Consider the following 17,141-nt stretch of genomic DNA (forward strand, 5'->3'; position numbering starts at 1 on the left):
AGAATAACTTTTGCACGTATAGAATACCTACTCTCTACATTTTAAGTGAAAGATCGTCACACTTCTTCCAACCATAGAACCCAAAATCATAAATGACTTGCGTTTGTTTAGCGCCTTCCGAGCGCTCAAAGCGCTTTTACACTAACATTCACACACACATTCGTACACTGACGGCTGCCATCAGGAGCGTTTTGAGGCTCAGTGCCTTGCTGAAAGGACACAGCCGGGGATCAAACCGCCGATCTTCTGACTTGAAGACAAGACGCTCAACCTCCTCTACCAGCTGTTAGTTAACAGTTAACACTCAACTGATGAAATATAGCTTCAACAACAACAAAGAGGAGTTTTTATTGGATATACTTGTGCGCCTATACACACACACTCGCACCAGAATACCAATGCAAACACAAGCACATACAATATGCACACAGTCTGTTTCATCTGTTCTGTTCTTTTTATCCTCAATCTGTTGAATCCGTGTCTTTGTTTGGATTGTCTATTCTGTTAAAAGCCAGAGACACAGGCTGTGAATTAGCCTCAGCTGGACGCCCCGTAGACATCATAATGTCTATGTGTATCATCAGTAAATAAATAAATGCAATTAATCTCTCTTGTGAAATCCTGCCGGGCTGAGAGTCTTATGAATAAATAATTTAGGGTTGTTTATTAGAACACCAGATTATCATATCTGCGTCTGCGCATCTTCATAGCTAGGATCCTCTGTGGTGTGAGTCTGTTGTGTCTGCACCCTGTCTGCTTTCATCTTTTGAAAATAAAAAAGTAATACACACACACACACACACACACACACACACACACACACACACACAGGCGCTGACTGCCTGCTGGCCTCTTGAAAAACATAAAGCTCATTTTCAATGCAAAAAGCTGCAGGTTGCCGGGGCGTCGCCGCCCACACACGCCCCCCCTACTGGTCGACTTCAAAACCGGTTCAGAGAGAAAGACGGAGAGGCTGAGACCAGAACAGGGGAGAGAATGAATAGAGAGGTATACAAAGAGAAAGTGAGATGGAGGGAGACGGGGGGAGAGCGAGAGAGAGAGCACTGAACACAGGCACGGGGAGAATGAGTTGATGTGTCATAGCAGCAGTGGTGAAAGTAACATCTGGATTATAATCTGGTGTTGTACAACAGCATCTGGCAGCCTTCCGCATGACAATACACGAACATGTACACATGGGAGATCACATACACAGCAACCACCCTCCGAATACCTGCACACAAAACGCACAATGTCCATGAAACATGTTGCACTTTTACGGCTGAAATCTTGAGTTCAGTTCGGAAACATCTGCATGCATCTGTCCTCAAACTGACGTGCATCTGCATCGTAAAATAAGAAAAGATCACACGCTTTACAAAATAACTCAAATGGGCGCAGATGAAAAGTATCTCTAAATCGTGGTTAAGAGGTCTTCATGTTGGACCTGTTCTACAACAGACCTTCAGGAAACCGGCCCACACGCTGAAATGAATAAGACCAGTCCAGAAAGGGCCCTGAGGTTTGATGTGATTGGAGCTGATGGGGAGTCCACTTGGATTTACTCAGGTATTGAAATCTCTGGTTCTGAAGAGTTAAGCCAATGCGGAAGTGTCTTAAACCTGCATTCTCTCTACTGACCAGCAGGGGGCGACTCCTCTGGTTGTATAGAAGTCTATGAGAAAATGACTCTACTTCTCTCTTGATTTATTACCTCAGTAAACATTGTAAACATGAGTTTATGGTCTCAATCTCCAGTTTCAAGTCTTCTTCAATACAGCATGATGTTCATTTAGTACATTACGGTCCATTTATGTATACGCCGTCACTCCTCTGCCGTCCAAATATGCCAAGATGGCGACGGACTGAACTGCCAAACTCGAGGCTTCATAGCGTTCGTCCACAAACAAATTGGTGAGGTCACGACAGTACGTCCTCTTCTGATTAACAGTCTATGACGGACACACAGAGCCTCTGCAATAGATATCTTGAACCGGGCTTGATTCATGTCCCAAGTGGAGTCTTGGTTAAGGACATTGTTTTGTCTAGCAGAGCTCGTGGCGTCTCAGCCGAGCTTATGGGGTCAACATGTAGCAGGCCCGTGATTTACACTCATGACAATGTAGACTAAACTAAACTACTTGCAGCTGCGGTGTGAACGACGCCGTGAGAGCACGGTGAGCTATTCATTTCCTAATTGTCCATTTATTGAACTTCACTACTTCAATTACAAAATGAGGAGTCCCTGTCTGACCTTAGCATTAATGGGATTAAATAACTTGGGGGGATGACGCCATTGTCATCACATTACACCTTTTCACCACATTCAGTGAAATAAAGGGCACAAAAGGAGTGAGGAGAATACATAACGGGGCGGTTAGGTAAGTGTTGGTGATGTCATTACATCGATATAATGTAACCGCTGTGTGCGGAGTTCCTGTTATTTTGGCTCTTTCTCTTTGGACTCAAGGTTATCTTTTTACTGAAACACAGCAACCCAACGTACGTTATAGGCAAACATGCCACGGTGGCCGTGAATCAATACACACGGAGCGACGTTTCTATTTTATTATGTTATTTCTGTTCTGTGACATTAACTGTCTTTTGGCTTCAAGATGATTGTTGGTTGTTCTCTGTGTGTACCAGGGTGACATTCACCTCAGTGACAAGCATAGTTTATAACAGCAGTCTGTCTGTGATTATTATGAGGCAAATAGAATATCTGCAGGGTATGTTTCTCAATTTAATGCCATAAATGTACATCACACAGATTGATGACGGTTAGAAGTGGTGAGTAAACACTTTAAACAATAAGTAAAGACGTGCACGTAACATGTTTAAGGTGGGTTTACCTTTACGTACTCACCAACTGTCTTTAAACCCATCACTGACTACGTTTACATGCAACAAATATTACGGCTTTTGGCCTTTTTCCCAAAAAGACGATATTTCTAATTAGTTGTTTGGGTGGCTAATTATAATGAACATTGCACTAATATTCCAGTTTACGTGAAATGACTCCATGCCTCATCATCAGTGAACGCCACATCGACGCTTTAACATGTTGTTTATCACGTCAAACTATGGAAAAGGGAAAATAGCAGGAGCTGCTAGTGCCGTAAACAGGAGAGTCAGTGTGTCGCAAAGTGCCGTAAAAACCCGAAGAATGATTCTAAAACTAGAATAATATCGTCACGTCACACAAGTTTTACTCGGAACATGCTCCATTCACAATAAGGCCTTGTTCAGAATATCTAAACCGAATATGACGTTTACATGAACCACAAATATGAGTGCATGTAAGCGTAGTCGCTGTGTGTTTCTGCTCGACTTTCCGCTCCACCGAGTGTGTCTGAAAACATTTGTGAGATGGTTCTGCACTGCAGTGTGTCACATATAGGACCCCCTGCAGAGAGATGTGGACGTGAAGTGAGACGAAGGCGGTAAACAAGAGCGCGGGGCAGAACGGAGACGCGCTAATCAACTCGGAGACGGAGAGAGAGACAGATACGAAATAGAAATGAAGACAAGCAGACAGACAGCAGGAAGCAGACCCCGCTGAGTCACGCACACAGCTCTGTGAAGCCGCTCCGCGCACTTCCAGAAACTTCTGCGCAGTCCTCGCATACTCAGCTGTTGTGACGGTATGCGAGTGCACTTGTGTGTGCGCGCGCGCTGGTGCAGCTGTGCATTCCAATCAGAGAGATTTAACCCTCGCGGCCCCGCTGAGGGACCCCCGTCACCCCTCCACCATTATTAAGACCCTCTGCGTTCCTGCCATCTGGACCAGTCACTGCTGCCAGTATGTGTGTGTGCGTTCGTCTGTCTGAGATTCACCGGAAGAAGAATTAGCTGGTTCATATGATGAGCCGCTATCTTAATATAAACCGGAATTATGCCGCCATAATGTGTTTCCTAACAGACTGCACACCTACAGCTGATGAGGAATAAGGTTATTATTTGCTATTAAAACGGCTTACTGGCTAAAACGTCTCCTGTCAGCCGGAGCCGTCATTTAGCCGATTTATAGTCTGCTGTTGTGTGAGTTCACACTGTAACCGACACACTTATGAGCTGCAGACTGAGACGTCGATTCACTATATAATTGGTAGCAGGAGCAATACTTTCAAATTAAAGAGAGAAACCTTCACTTCCAACCAAAACAAACCTCCATTAAGACGATTTAGTTTCCCTATTTTACAACTCCGTTCCAGTACTTGAGAGCAACATCATCAATAGTTATTCGCTTTGCAAATATGGGACATCAAGGACACATTTCTAAAAAATGAAGCCATACAAGGTTATCTTGTACAGCACAGAAGTGTGTAACAAAATAATCATAAAGCAGCATTAACTTTTTACAGGTAAGATTTTCAAAATAGTTAAAAAATAACTATAAAGCAAGGAATCTATACGCGGATACGACACAAGAACGTGTCCAAGTTGGTGCAATTTGAACACTGCATGTACAGTATATATATATATATATATATAATAATAATAATAATAAACTTTTTGAACTGGCACTGCACTTGTAGATGATATAACAGGTGATGGTAGTCTGTGGCAGAGTGGATTGCAGGGTCGTCCTGCAATCAGAGGATCGGTGGTTTGATCCCAGACTCCACTAGTCGCATGTCAATGTGTCCTTGAGCAAGACACTTAACCCTAAATTGATCCCGTAGCTGAGCCTATGGTGTATAGATAGATGCTGAATTGTAAGTCGCTTTGGATAAAAGCGTCTGCTAAATGACTATAATGGAATAACTTGCTTTTTTTTAAGCACCTTTAAAACCTTGCTGCACATAATAACTTCAGGCAAAATATTACTTTTGGCCCTAAACAGACCGAAACCAAAAACCCGTTATGCTGAAACTGAAAACCACTCACAGAGAAAGAAACCTTTCTGAATGATCAGCTGAACTGGGTGATTGGTTTGAAGTTATTCTGACCTCCAGAAACTTCCAGTTTCAATAAAAATGACAAACAAAACTAAAATGGCAGTACGTACATTACATTACATACATTACGTACGCAATGCCACTTTGTTGCTACGCAGAAGTGTGACTCTAAAGTAACTTAAGCTTTACATTATCAACCTCATAATAGACATTTAAGAAGTCAATACTGAGCTTAGAGTTGGAAGTTACTGAGCACGAACAGGAAATGCTCATCTTTCTGCTTCGGTTGCTCCGTCTTCACTAGACTTTCATTTAAGTTTCGTCATCCGCCTCTCTGTTCACGGAGAAGAGCACACACACACACACACACACATGCACACACACACACACACTCACACACACAAACAGAAAGGCACAAACACACGTGTGGAGAAGCTAAAATCCAGTAAATACAGCTTATTAGATCTGAGTGTCAAATACTGTCTGTTACAAAATGTGTGTGTGTGTGTGTGTGTGTGTGTGTGTGTGTGTGTGTGCGTGAGGGAGAAGGTGCACGTGTGTGTTTTCTCCGAGGATCACGAGGTTAGAGGAGAAGATTCTAACGAGGTCTGTGGCGGCATCGCCTCCATGGAGCTGGCTTGACTGCTCTCACTAATGAGACAGTGACATGGACGCGCACACACACACACACACACACACACACACACACACACACACAGGAGCAGCTCGCTGAAACTCTCTGAACAGACACGGTGAATCACCATTTTATCCGATCTGCCTCCAAACAACCCCACTCACTAATCCATTTCCTGGACTGTAAGTATGTGTGTGTGTGTGAGAGAGAGAGTGTTTGTGTGTGTGTGTGTGTGTGTGTGTGTGTGTGTGTGTGTGTGTGTGTGTGTGTGTGTGTGTGTGTGTGTGTGTGTGTGTGAGGCCAAAAGGTCCGTGTCCTGGCAGCCTCTCATGGTTAATCCCCACATCTCTCGCTCTCCCTGTGGCTCCTCGCGCTCTTTATCCATTTCTCCTTTTCTCTCTAAAGACTTCCCTCTTCCTCCATCTCTCAGACAGAAAGCCTTGATCGTGTTATTCTTTTTTACGTTTGCCGTTCTTTTTGCACATACAGCATACAGAGTGTGTGTGTGTGTGTGTGTGTGTGTGTGTGTGTGTGTGTGTGTGTGTGCGTGTGTGTGTGGAGGATTAAGACATATGGTCATCAAAGAAGGATTAGTGTACAGTGGTGTGATCTAATCTAAATACAGCCCCCGTAGTAGAATGACCAGCTGAAATCGACACACACACACACACACACACACACACACACACACACACACACACACACACACACACACACACACACACACACACACACACACACACACACAGTCCTGACCTACAGAGGTTGTGGACCTGCGCGTCGCCCCAATCATTAATCACCTTCCCATGCAGCTACCAATCAGAAGGCTGCTTACAAGAACAGATGGCGCGGACCGTTCTGTGTGTAATCTGACTCTGTCTGGAGCTTTGATATGTTGCATTTCTTAAAGCAGTATTCGTGTCAATCATCTGCGTCGCTGCGTGGCGTTTGCAGAAAATGTAGCTGAGTCATGAAACATGTCAGGACTCTTAACTGCTGTCTGCAGGAATTTAGCTGCCGTTAATTTTTAAAACGCTGCGAAAAGCTGCTGGAAACTTGCTGAACGTGGAAAATCTAACTGCCTCTCCTGCCTGTCTCTCTGACAAATAAAGCTCATAAAACATATATATATATATATATGGAGTACTGTTTTGGTACTACAGGGTAGTACTAGTTAGTGCTATATCACATACAGGACAGTGAAGGATCTGACATAACCGTGTTGCAATGCTTTAACTGATGGAGAAGACAAGCAACACAGAGGTTATGATGCTTGTGAGCGGTGTGTGAAATACCCGGCGGCATCGGGCGGGGTCCCGTCCAACAATCGGATTGAATTTGTCCAAAGGGGGGTCTGTCTGTTCAGGGCCACACACAGGAGTGAAGACGGGCCACCTGTTGTCATTTACAGAGGAAAACGGTCTCGCGCACTCAAGAGTTTATATTTGTATACTCTCGGGTCGACCGGACTCGAGTGACACTTTTAACCTCAGAGAAGAACAAACACTCAGGGACACTTCAAAGCATCAACCCCAGCTCCTAATGGACCACCCGCTCTCCCACCTGAGCCACGGCATCGCTGAGTGACCGGGTGAACGTAAGCTACACATGGACAAAGATAAACAGGTAATAAATCCCCTCTGGCATCACTATCCTTCAACAATATGCCAATCCACGTCCGTCCCGAGCTTCGCTCTGTGTGTGCACTTCAACTGGTATTTATGTTGAGTTGTAAACTGACCGACGGGCTGGTCCTGCCTAAAACTTATTCGCATTCCTTTGAGATCTCAAAGAGCACTTGTCAGGAGATATATGGGCTTCTGGGAGGCAGCTGCTGTCATACCACAGATCAAAGGGGATTCCTAGACAGGCTGGATGGAGGGTGTGTGTGGGGGGGGGGGGGCATGCTGGATGCAGGGAGAAGAACTTAATGAAGCTCGCTGCACTGATGTCAGCTGGTTTGAATCTCTGAACTTTAGAAGACGCTGTCTGCTGCGACAGAGTGACCCCTCAGACCTCGCAGTCTCCAGTTTGTGGCTCTCAGAGCTCACAGCTCACAATTAAGCCCACACTGAAAGAATTAAGGGTCGGGTCCACCAAAGCCAGGCTCTCTGTTCTGAAACACCCAGCCGAGAGAGAGAACGCTTTGGAAGACTTTTGTTTTAGCTGAAAACTTTGGCTGCTGTGATACAGAATATCAGCAGAAGTAGAGAACTTGTTCTGGATGAAGTACGGTAGGAAGAGGGGACGGAGCTGCTGGTCTTTGCGGCTAACCAGGTTTTGTGGGCGAAGAAAAGACCATCGTGTTGTTCAGATTCAAGTCAACTTTGTGATCCCACACGAGGAAATGTAGGACACTAAAGTCCCCAGTAAAAGATAATCATGAATAATAACCAAAAGCATAACAACCACAACTCATAATAAAACACATATGATCACGTCTTTGTGAGCGGCTATATGTCCCGCCTCTCCTCCACTGTGATTGGATAGCTGGGTAAGAAGCGTGCAGAGACGAACACAGCGTTTTACTTCAAAGTTGAACATTTTTCTCTGCCACCACAAAAGAAAATACGCCAAACGTGCAGCGCTCTGCTGAAGATAATACGCTGACCTCAGGAAAAAAACCCTGCAGGGGCTTTCACCTGCCAACAATGTCAATAATTACAAAGAAAAAACAATATGCACTTGTGATGATGAAGCTGATAATTTAACATTTTTATGCACAAAATGTGTGTCGTGTTGTTCTATTAGACTGAATGCATCGTCACCAGATGTGCCTGATAAACTGCATATTCAATGTGTGTGTCTTTGTATACAGCATTGTTAGTTTCCTTCCTTGCGTCTCATTTGCTGCAACAGTCCATTATCATTAATCATCTAATCTAATCTGGAGGGCGATGCTGCTCACCCCTGCTGCTGGTTATGTAGCCCTTGTAATCCAATTGGTGCGTCAGTCGCTAATTCTGTGAAACAGCAGACGTCAATCCAGATGGCGGTAAGAACCGCGCCGGGACACCAGAGTTAACCCGTAACACAGCAGATCAGCTCAGATGGGACATTCACCAGAATAGAGAAATAACCAAAACCACCCTCGGTGTCTCTGAAGAGCTGCAGAGAACGTGTCTCTGAGTCTGAGCGTCGAAATCTGTCCGTTAATAGTTCATTATCAAAAACGCACCAAGAAGCATTTACAGGTGCAACAGCACCATCAACTCAGAGTTCACTTTGATTCAATCATCACACTTTAAACTAAGTTTATGGATTTATTTCTCTTAAAGCTTTTGGAGCAATAAGCCGATAATATCTAATTAGATCAATAAATGTTGGTTTTAAGCACATCCTTCCTTTAAAACTGAAGAATATAAAATGTTAAGAAAAGGATGTCATCATTAATATATATATATATAAAAAGCAAATGTTATGAACTTGACCAGAAACATCAGTTTTAGTGTTTATTGATCCTCAGGAACATTGATCAGCATCACTGTGACTGTGTTAGCCTCAAGTCTCATATCCAGTTGGACATTTACGTCGTTAATTCAAGTTGTTTGCAAAGTGACAAAAGAGAAAAAAATAAAATATAAAAGGAAGCAGGTCTGCAGGAAAGTGAGAACCTGTAAGTCTGTGACTCCGTCTGTCTGAGCGTCACATCAGTCAGTGAACCGCTGCACTGACTGTTTGTCGCCAAACGACTGAAAAAGCCACTCGAGCGATGAAACCGAGCCGGAGATTCATGTCACTCCGTGAGGTACGAGACACGACGCTGTAAGAAACAGCTGCTCCATTTCTACACTCAGACCAACAAACACAACTCCAGCCAACATGCTACGATAAGAACAAAAGCTTATCGTTAAATCAAGTTAAATACAAGTTAAATCAGTATTTAACACAAAAGAAACCACATTGAAAACTGTTCATCTCCTTCTTTCCACAGTGTCAGCAGTACAGTTATGCTGTGATATAAATAGGATTCCTGCCGTCTCATATATGATTCTTGTGTCAAAGTACATCAATCAAACTGCCTCTTATAATCAAACTTGATTAAAACTCACAAAGAGAAAGTTGTTAAATGTTTCCTGGAGTTGTTTCACCATCATCAGCAATTTGTTTTAATTACGTGCAGCTGTGAAATGAAATGTCCAGTTTAGAAACGTAAGACTTGAGGGAACTTGAAGCCTATTTCCACATCGAACTCCGGGATTATTTCAGACAGTGGAAGCAACCAAGACGGTTTAGATCGAGTTGAATTTGGTTTCTATCGAGTTTGAATGAAGCGTGTTTTACTTATTAATTATAATAATTCTCTACATACATGTTGATTTGATCTATTTTTTTAATAGGCCGACATGTTTGAATCCGTTCATATTATTTTGAGGAATGCATAAATCTATAATTCTACTAGAAATAATGTAATAAAAGTATAAAACCACCTTGATTCCACTAATCTGTTCCAGTGTGAGCTCTCTGAATAATGAGGTGTCTCGTCTATTATCTGTAGGACCCGACTTGGAAGCATCCTCGACCAAGGAAGCATCCTTGTTCTCTTCTTTTCATGACGACTGATGTAGAAAACTGAACCTTTCACTGTGTTTTGTTTTGAGTGCAAGAAGATTGATGAAATAATGTTATTTCTTATTCATTTGTTTTTTGTACTCTCTTGTTTACTATGTTTTGACATCACAGCGCTACGATATGTGAGTTTATAGTAGAAAGACAATAAAACTATTTTAGCTGACTGTAAATGTAAACAGTTAATTGTTCTTATGATTCCTCTTGGTCTGTAGATTCATTGTAAACTGCAATGCATGGTGGGACAATAATGTTCATCAACAGTGTATCTTTGATCAAACCTAATTAATTCACTTTTACTCCGCCAATTAACACAAACTTTGTCGTCTTTTTCTTCTTCGTGCTTAATAACAGCATTCATAGAACTCAGTAGCACTCACACCATGTTCAATAAAATATCTTATCCTAAACACAAATAATATGAAACAATAAATCAATATCTTTATTGTGATATAATGCAAAAAGAAGTCGAACATTTGCCGGTTTGTAGAACTAATCCAGGAGCACGAGGACCGGGTTTTCTACAGGATTTGTAATAGTTTACTCACAAACACACTGAGCACATGTGCTCATGAATAAAAGTATAATAATTGAGTTGTAACACATCAGAGGAAGTGATCATGTAGAAAACATGACATTTGAGCAGATAAGAATGTGTGTCGTCGGTGCAACACTTGACAACTGATGATGCTGGAAAAGAGGGAACGGGGAAGAGAAGGGGGGAGGAGGGGCGGGGGAGACAAAGGAGAGACAGGCGGGAGCAGAGTGTCAGGAGGACCGTCGAGACAGAAGTGAGACTGTGGGAGAAGTTTGCGGTCAGCGAAAAGAGGATGAGTCAGAGGAGGGAGTGAAGAGTAGTGTGTGTGTGTGTGTGTGTGTGTGGGGGGGGGGGTTAAGGAGGGATTTTACCAGAGAAGCCAGGAAAAGATTCTGAGAGGAAATAGTTCCTGGCACTCATGAACTTGAACTGAGCGATGGGGTTTACCGCATCACATTATACAATCCAAGAATCACAGAGCACGTGAAGTCGGGGAAGTTTGAGCAAAATATTTCTCTTTGATTGTCTGCTTTATGTCAGATTTAACTCCACACAAGTGACATTTATTTATGTAGACTTACAACAAATATCAAGAAGTGAAATTACTTTTAATGCGTCACGGTCCTTTAACGAAGAGACACCAGTGGAGCGGCAGGAACGAGATACCACAGGCAGCATACTGAGCAAATAAGATGGATTCAGATGAACTAATGAGCTGGACTCATCCAGCGAGTGTGAGTCATGTGACGTACGAGCAAACGGGAGCAACAGCGACAGTCACGATAGGCTACACAGACGGACAGCTGACGGTCAGGTCCAATTACCAGGAAAAACACTCCTTCAGGGAGATCAAGCTGTGGGTAAACATGGCTCTCTGACAGGTGTGTGTGTGTGTGTGTGTGTGTGTGTGTGTGTGTGTGTGTGTGTGTGTGTGTGTGTGTGTGTGTGTGTGTGTGTGTGTGTGTGTGTTACCATCCAGACAGCACTGGGCTTTCATATATTGCTTGCGTTTTCAATTCATTGCTCGTGTTGTTTCTGTCTGGGCCCCAAACTGTTTACGCATATTTCCTCCAACATATAAATGTACTTCGGGTAAATAAAGCGATCGTGCTTCAGAGCACGGAGCGGGATTGTATTTCTCCAACAGAGAGAGGAACGTATAGCGGCGCTGCAAACGCACAGATCCGGAAAAACAATAAGTCTTTAGTGAACGTCTGGGTTCACATCTCTTTGTCTCGTAGTATTCAATGTTACAAAATGTAATCAGGGAGGTTGTCCACAAACAATATGTGATCATAATATATTTATAATATTGTTTGGCTAATTGCAAGCCTTGGAGCCTTTACTAAATGAATAATCGTTTCATAATTGCTATTTGCATTGCAGCCAGGCGGTAACCTCCGGTTCTGCAGAGTGAAACCGATGCGGAAGTGTCTTAAACCTGCATTCTCTCTACTGACCAGCAGGGGGCGACTCCTCTGGTCGTATAGAAGTCTATGAGAAAGTGACTCTACTTCTCTCTTGATTTATTACCTCAGTAAACATTGTAAACATGAGTTTATGGTCTCAATCTCTAGTTTCAAGTCTTCTTCAATACAGAATGATGCTCATTTAGTAAATGATGGTCCATTTAGAGTCAAACAGACCATAAAGCAGGGGATGCTTTAGGGCGGGGCTTACTGTGATTGACAGGTGACTACCGCTACCAGAGACGTATACGGCGTCCCTCCTCCGCATTCCAAATATGGTAACTTCTGTTCATTGGTTGCAAAAAGCCAAGATGGCGACGGCCAAAACGCTGGACTAGAGGCTTCAAAACCGCAGTCGACAAACCAATGGGTGACGTCATGACGGCTACGTCCACTTCTTATATACGGTCTATGAATGCCACGCATGCTTGTATACGTATAAAGTTATATATATATCAATATTAGGTTAATTCCTGTGATGCCAACAAAGACGCATGAAGCAAACAAGCTGTTAAACATGGTCATATGTAGGGCAAAGTGAAACGATCAGGTTCAGGCTAAAGGTTATTTTTCTCTTTTATCAAACGTATCAATGGACACTGACCCCCTGTGTCATTATACACGTCAAGTCTGTTTTTAATGAAGTGTAATCAGCTGTTTAGGTCAAACAAATATCCAAATGTACATGTGTTTTGACCGTATTAACCGTACCTACATTGATTGATGAACGCTCCCGGTCTGTCTGTGTTTCCTCTCACTCTGCTGCGATGGGAGGAAATAAAATCAATGAATCAACACAAACAAACACTGTTGATTTCTTCCCCTGGAGCCGACAGGAAAACTATCTTGACTCAGCAAACGTCTGCTGTCAGTCAGACAAGGTGAAGGCAGGTTAGCGAGCTCCCAAAAAGCTGCTGCTGACAGACGTTCACGGAACAAAGAGTCAGTGTGGATTCACAGTTTTTATCTTTGGACAGAGCTCGGCTTTCTAGCTAGCTATTTTCCTGGTTCCAGTCTTTGAGCTCAGCTCAGCTAAACTAAGCTAAGCTAATTAAGCCAAATGTATCTTAACTTGAAAAAAAAGGAAACGGGAGACAAAAAACACGAGCGTCCTCTACAGGACCGGTACGTGCAGCCCTGATGAGAATCTGGTGTTCCTCTTTAATATATTATGAGAAATAAGCGCAGCGATAATAACTTTTATTATATCTTTTCTCCGGACAACAAGGACGTCCAGCGGGACATGATATTCAAGTTCACGCCGTCTCCCTCAGGCCTTCCATCCCAACCTACAGCACTACCGGACAGACAAGCTGACCGACCAGTTCAAATCACTGGAGCAGCAACAAGTGATCGCGTGCCTCCCTCACAACTCTCCACTGTATACTTCCAGCTGAGCTCGGTTGTGTCCCCATCCAAGCCCGAAGGCACCGCTACTGAGAGCTGAATCGTGTTCCCCCGCTGCGCTGCTTGAGCCTTATTCCACTCGGTTGCACAACGGCACAAAAAGAAGATCATTAAAATGATGCAAAAATGAGAAAGTGATACAGAAGAGCCTCTGAAGATGCTTCATAAATGCGAGTGAGAAGGTGAGTCGCGCTCCGAGCTGTGCGGGACGAAGAGTGTTTTCCTTTCGTGTCTCGGTGTGTTTGTGTGTGTTATTGTACGTCCAACACTGTGTTTGCCGTGAGACTGCCGATCCCGTCACAACTGGAGGAGACAGATCGGAGGCAACACGTCAGATCCACAGGGCCGCAACGGAAAACAAATCTCTGCCGTTCAAAAGTCCCGCTCCGGTGACACCATCTGTCCTTTGTGACGGGAGGAGCTCCGCTGATTGTGGAGAGTGACGCGTGGCTGCTGTTTGTCATCGGGACTCCAAACGTAACAACGTGTCTGAAGAAAAAAAAGCTCTGAACATCTGGGCTGGTGTCAACACGTTGCCGCTGTTACATCTGATCGGTTTTGGACTTAGATAATAACATTTATTTTTCATATCTAGTAATTATTTTTAGGGTGCCGGATTCACACAATGACTTTCCTTAACATCTCAAATCTACATTCCTCTCTGATCTTCTAACCAGATGTGTCTCCAGTGATGGGAAGACACTAAGAGAATTTACTCACAGTGTTTTAAGAAGGATTGATCTGTGGTATAAGGGCCATTTAGAAGAGCCAATCAGATGACTTAATACACCCAGAGCCCCTTTTACACAGCCTGTTCAAGTCGCTGTTCTATGTTAAAGGTACGGACACTGAATGGGGGGGGGGGGGGGGGGGCATTGTGGCTCCGCCTCTAAACTAGCAGCGGAGATAATTAGCAGTAATTAGTGTGTTTATTGTTCACCAAGCCAGATTCCTTGTATGTGCAAACGTACTTGGTAATAAACCGGTCCTGATTCTGATTAAATTGAAATATTATCAAAAACATGAACATAAGCCTCGTGGGTTTTCTGCTGTCCAAATAGAAAATAACGGTTAAATGTTGCCCAGACTGCCTGAATTTGACACACGAAAGTCTCTCCGGCTACACTGACAGTTCCTTTGTAAGTTTGGGGGGCATTTTTTTGGGCTTTTAAGTGACAGCTGGACCGGCAGCTGGATTCAAACTGAGCACGCCGTGCATGACGTGGCCCACATCTTTAATCAATAACCACCAGTTGGTTTTTATCTCCTTGTCAAATATCGTATACTTTACTGTACATGTAATTTGGCTGACTGATAAATCACGCTAAGAGTCCCGACAGCGTCGTTAGCATCAGAGCTCCTCCTCCTGTTTATAGCTCTCTAGGGAGTCGTTTCTAAAAACATTTGGAAAACGTCAGCCGCGCCGCTTTCATCCTTTTACCCAAGGTGCTTTGGGCTTTGGGGGGGGGGGGGGGGGGGGGGGGGTCGCCCTACTGTCACGCCTGCCGTTACTAAACGACCAAAACCTGCAACGACGACGGTGATGAAGTTGGGGGTAATTTAGCAGTAAGCCTCGCTGACTAATCTAATTAGTAAACTAAAATTGATTTCCAGCACCGTAAATCCCTCACAGTAGATTTACTGTGGCAGTTCGGTTGACCTTTGACCCGGATGTTGGGTGAAGCAAGTATAGTAAAAAGCTCCGGGTTGTCCCGCAGTAAAATGATTAACTTCTCCTCCATATATTTACCGTAGACGCATATTTGCGGGAAAAAAAAGAAAAGTGACAGTGACAGTGTGACTAGCGTGCCGTCTGCGCGTCTACACAGACTTGGTAAATGGTAAATGTTATAGTCTTCCGACCACTCAAAGCTCCTCTACTGATGGCAGGGCAATGGCTACTATTCATGATCCCACTGACATCTGCTCCATCACTGGAGATTTGTGATGCAAGCAAACCTCTAAAACACTCAAATCTGTGCACCACCTCGCGCTGCGACGCCCACAGGAAACCTTGTTACGGTATTAAAAAAAAAAGAAAACAGGTAGGTATGCTACAGAGCGGCCACATCCATCACTGAATGTCCATTAATAAATTAGCAGCGCGACACCGAACCGGCAGTCTCGGCAGTAAATTGGAGCTTGAAAAGTTGTGCTTTGTGAGTCGTGATTTTAGGGGATTTAAAGCGCGGCGCTGAAGTCGCCACAGTTCTGACAGCCATCCCTGCTCCCGCTGACAGGATGCCCCGCCTGCAGGCCTTTTATTTATGTTTCTCACACAGTGTCACATAAAATCAATCACTCTCGTATTCGCTCTCTGCTCCTGCGCCCACTCTCTCTCACACACACACACACACACGCACAAACACACACACACACACACACTCCCAAGATGCAGAGGTGGGCGATGTCGTTGGGGTTTCCAGGCGACCTGTCATTGAACCCTCGGGCCTCTGCTTACAGTGCAGCTGGAAAGATGCGGTCGCTCAGCTGTCAATAACGAAGGAAGAGTAACTAATGGTGTGTGTTGGCGTGCAAACAGGTTACATCCAGTTAAGTGCACGACAGGAAGGGGATGACACTGTACGTGTGACTGCAAACGTTGGACTGTGTGTGTGTGTGTGTGACGTTTTAAAGGCTCTGGGTAATTAGAGTGAGAGGTTTAAGGTCCCCGTGTAAAACAGTCCTCAGCTCAGTGGGACAGTAAAGTTTAACTTACCTCGACCATCACTCCCTAGATTACTTAAATCTCTTTAATGGAAGCGTGTGTGTGTGTGTGGATTGGTAACACAGATGAGTTTCTGTCATGGTGAATGTTTCCAGTCAGTGTTCATGCTCACTAGGAATGATTTTGTTCTCTGTTTATACCTCTGTACTGGTGACTCAATATCTATTGTTACATGAATAACCATGTTTAACCTAATGAGGACCATAGTTGGGAGAAGAGTCGTATATATAGAAGAGTCTTAACTATGTTTTCTTCCACAGGGTTTGATGAGAGGACTGATATGACACCACCATCATGTCTCTACGGTGAATATGTAGCTGCAGCCGGTTAGCTTAGCTCAGCAAAACGACAGCTGACTAATTAACGAGTTCATTAATTAGTACAAAAAACAAGGAAGAAGGGTAAGCAGCAACATGAACAAAGAATTTATAGGAGATGAAATCCAGTTTTTCAGCCACTCATTTGACCAGGAAATGTATCCGATATCAGCCGAGTCAGGCGGGTCGCATGAAGCCTCCAGTGCGGACACACACATGCAGACACGGCTGAGTTGTGATCCGGCTCATCCGATCACAGAAGTCACTTTGAAAAGACGAGAGTAACCACGGCCTAACTGTCAGGAGTCAGATTAGGACCAAACGCAGGATCCCAGGAAATCTGTTCTTTGTTCTTCCTGCCGTCTGTGACAGGGGTTACATAACCCTGCCCTCCCTTACATAAGTGTCATTTATCTGCAGAAATGTCCAAATTCCTGTTGAAATGCATTAAAAAGGAAAAGCATTCGGCGTGCACTCCTGGTGGCCTAGATCCACAGATCTAACGTAGATACTTTGGTATATACTCTAATCCTGGAGATCATCTTTGCACAGCAGGGCACGACTTATTTATTTATTTA

This window comes from Pholis gunnellus, assembly GCF_910591455.1.
Source record: "Pholis gunnellus genome assembly, chromosome: 17".
Classification (NCBI taxonomy): domain Eukaryota; kingdom Metazoa; phylum Chordata; class Actinopteri; order Perciformes; family Pholidae; genus Pholis; species Pholis gunnellus.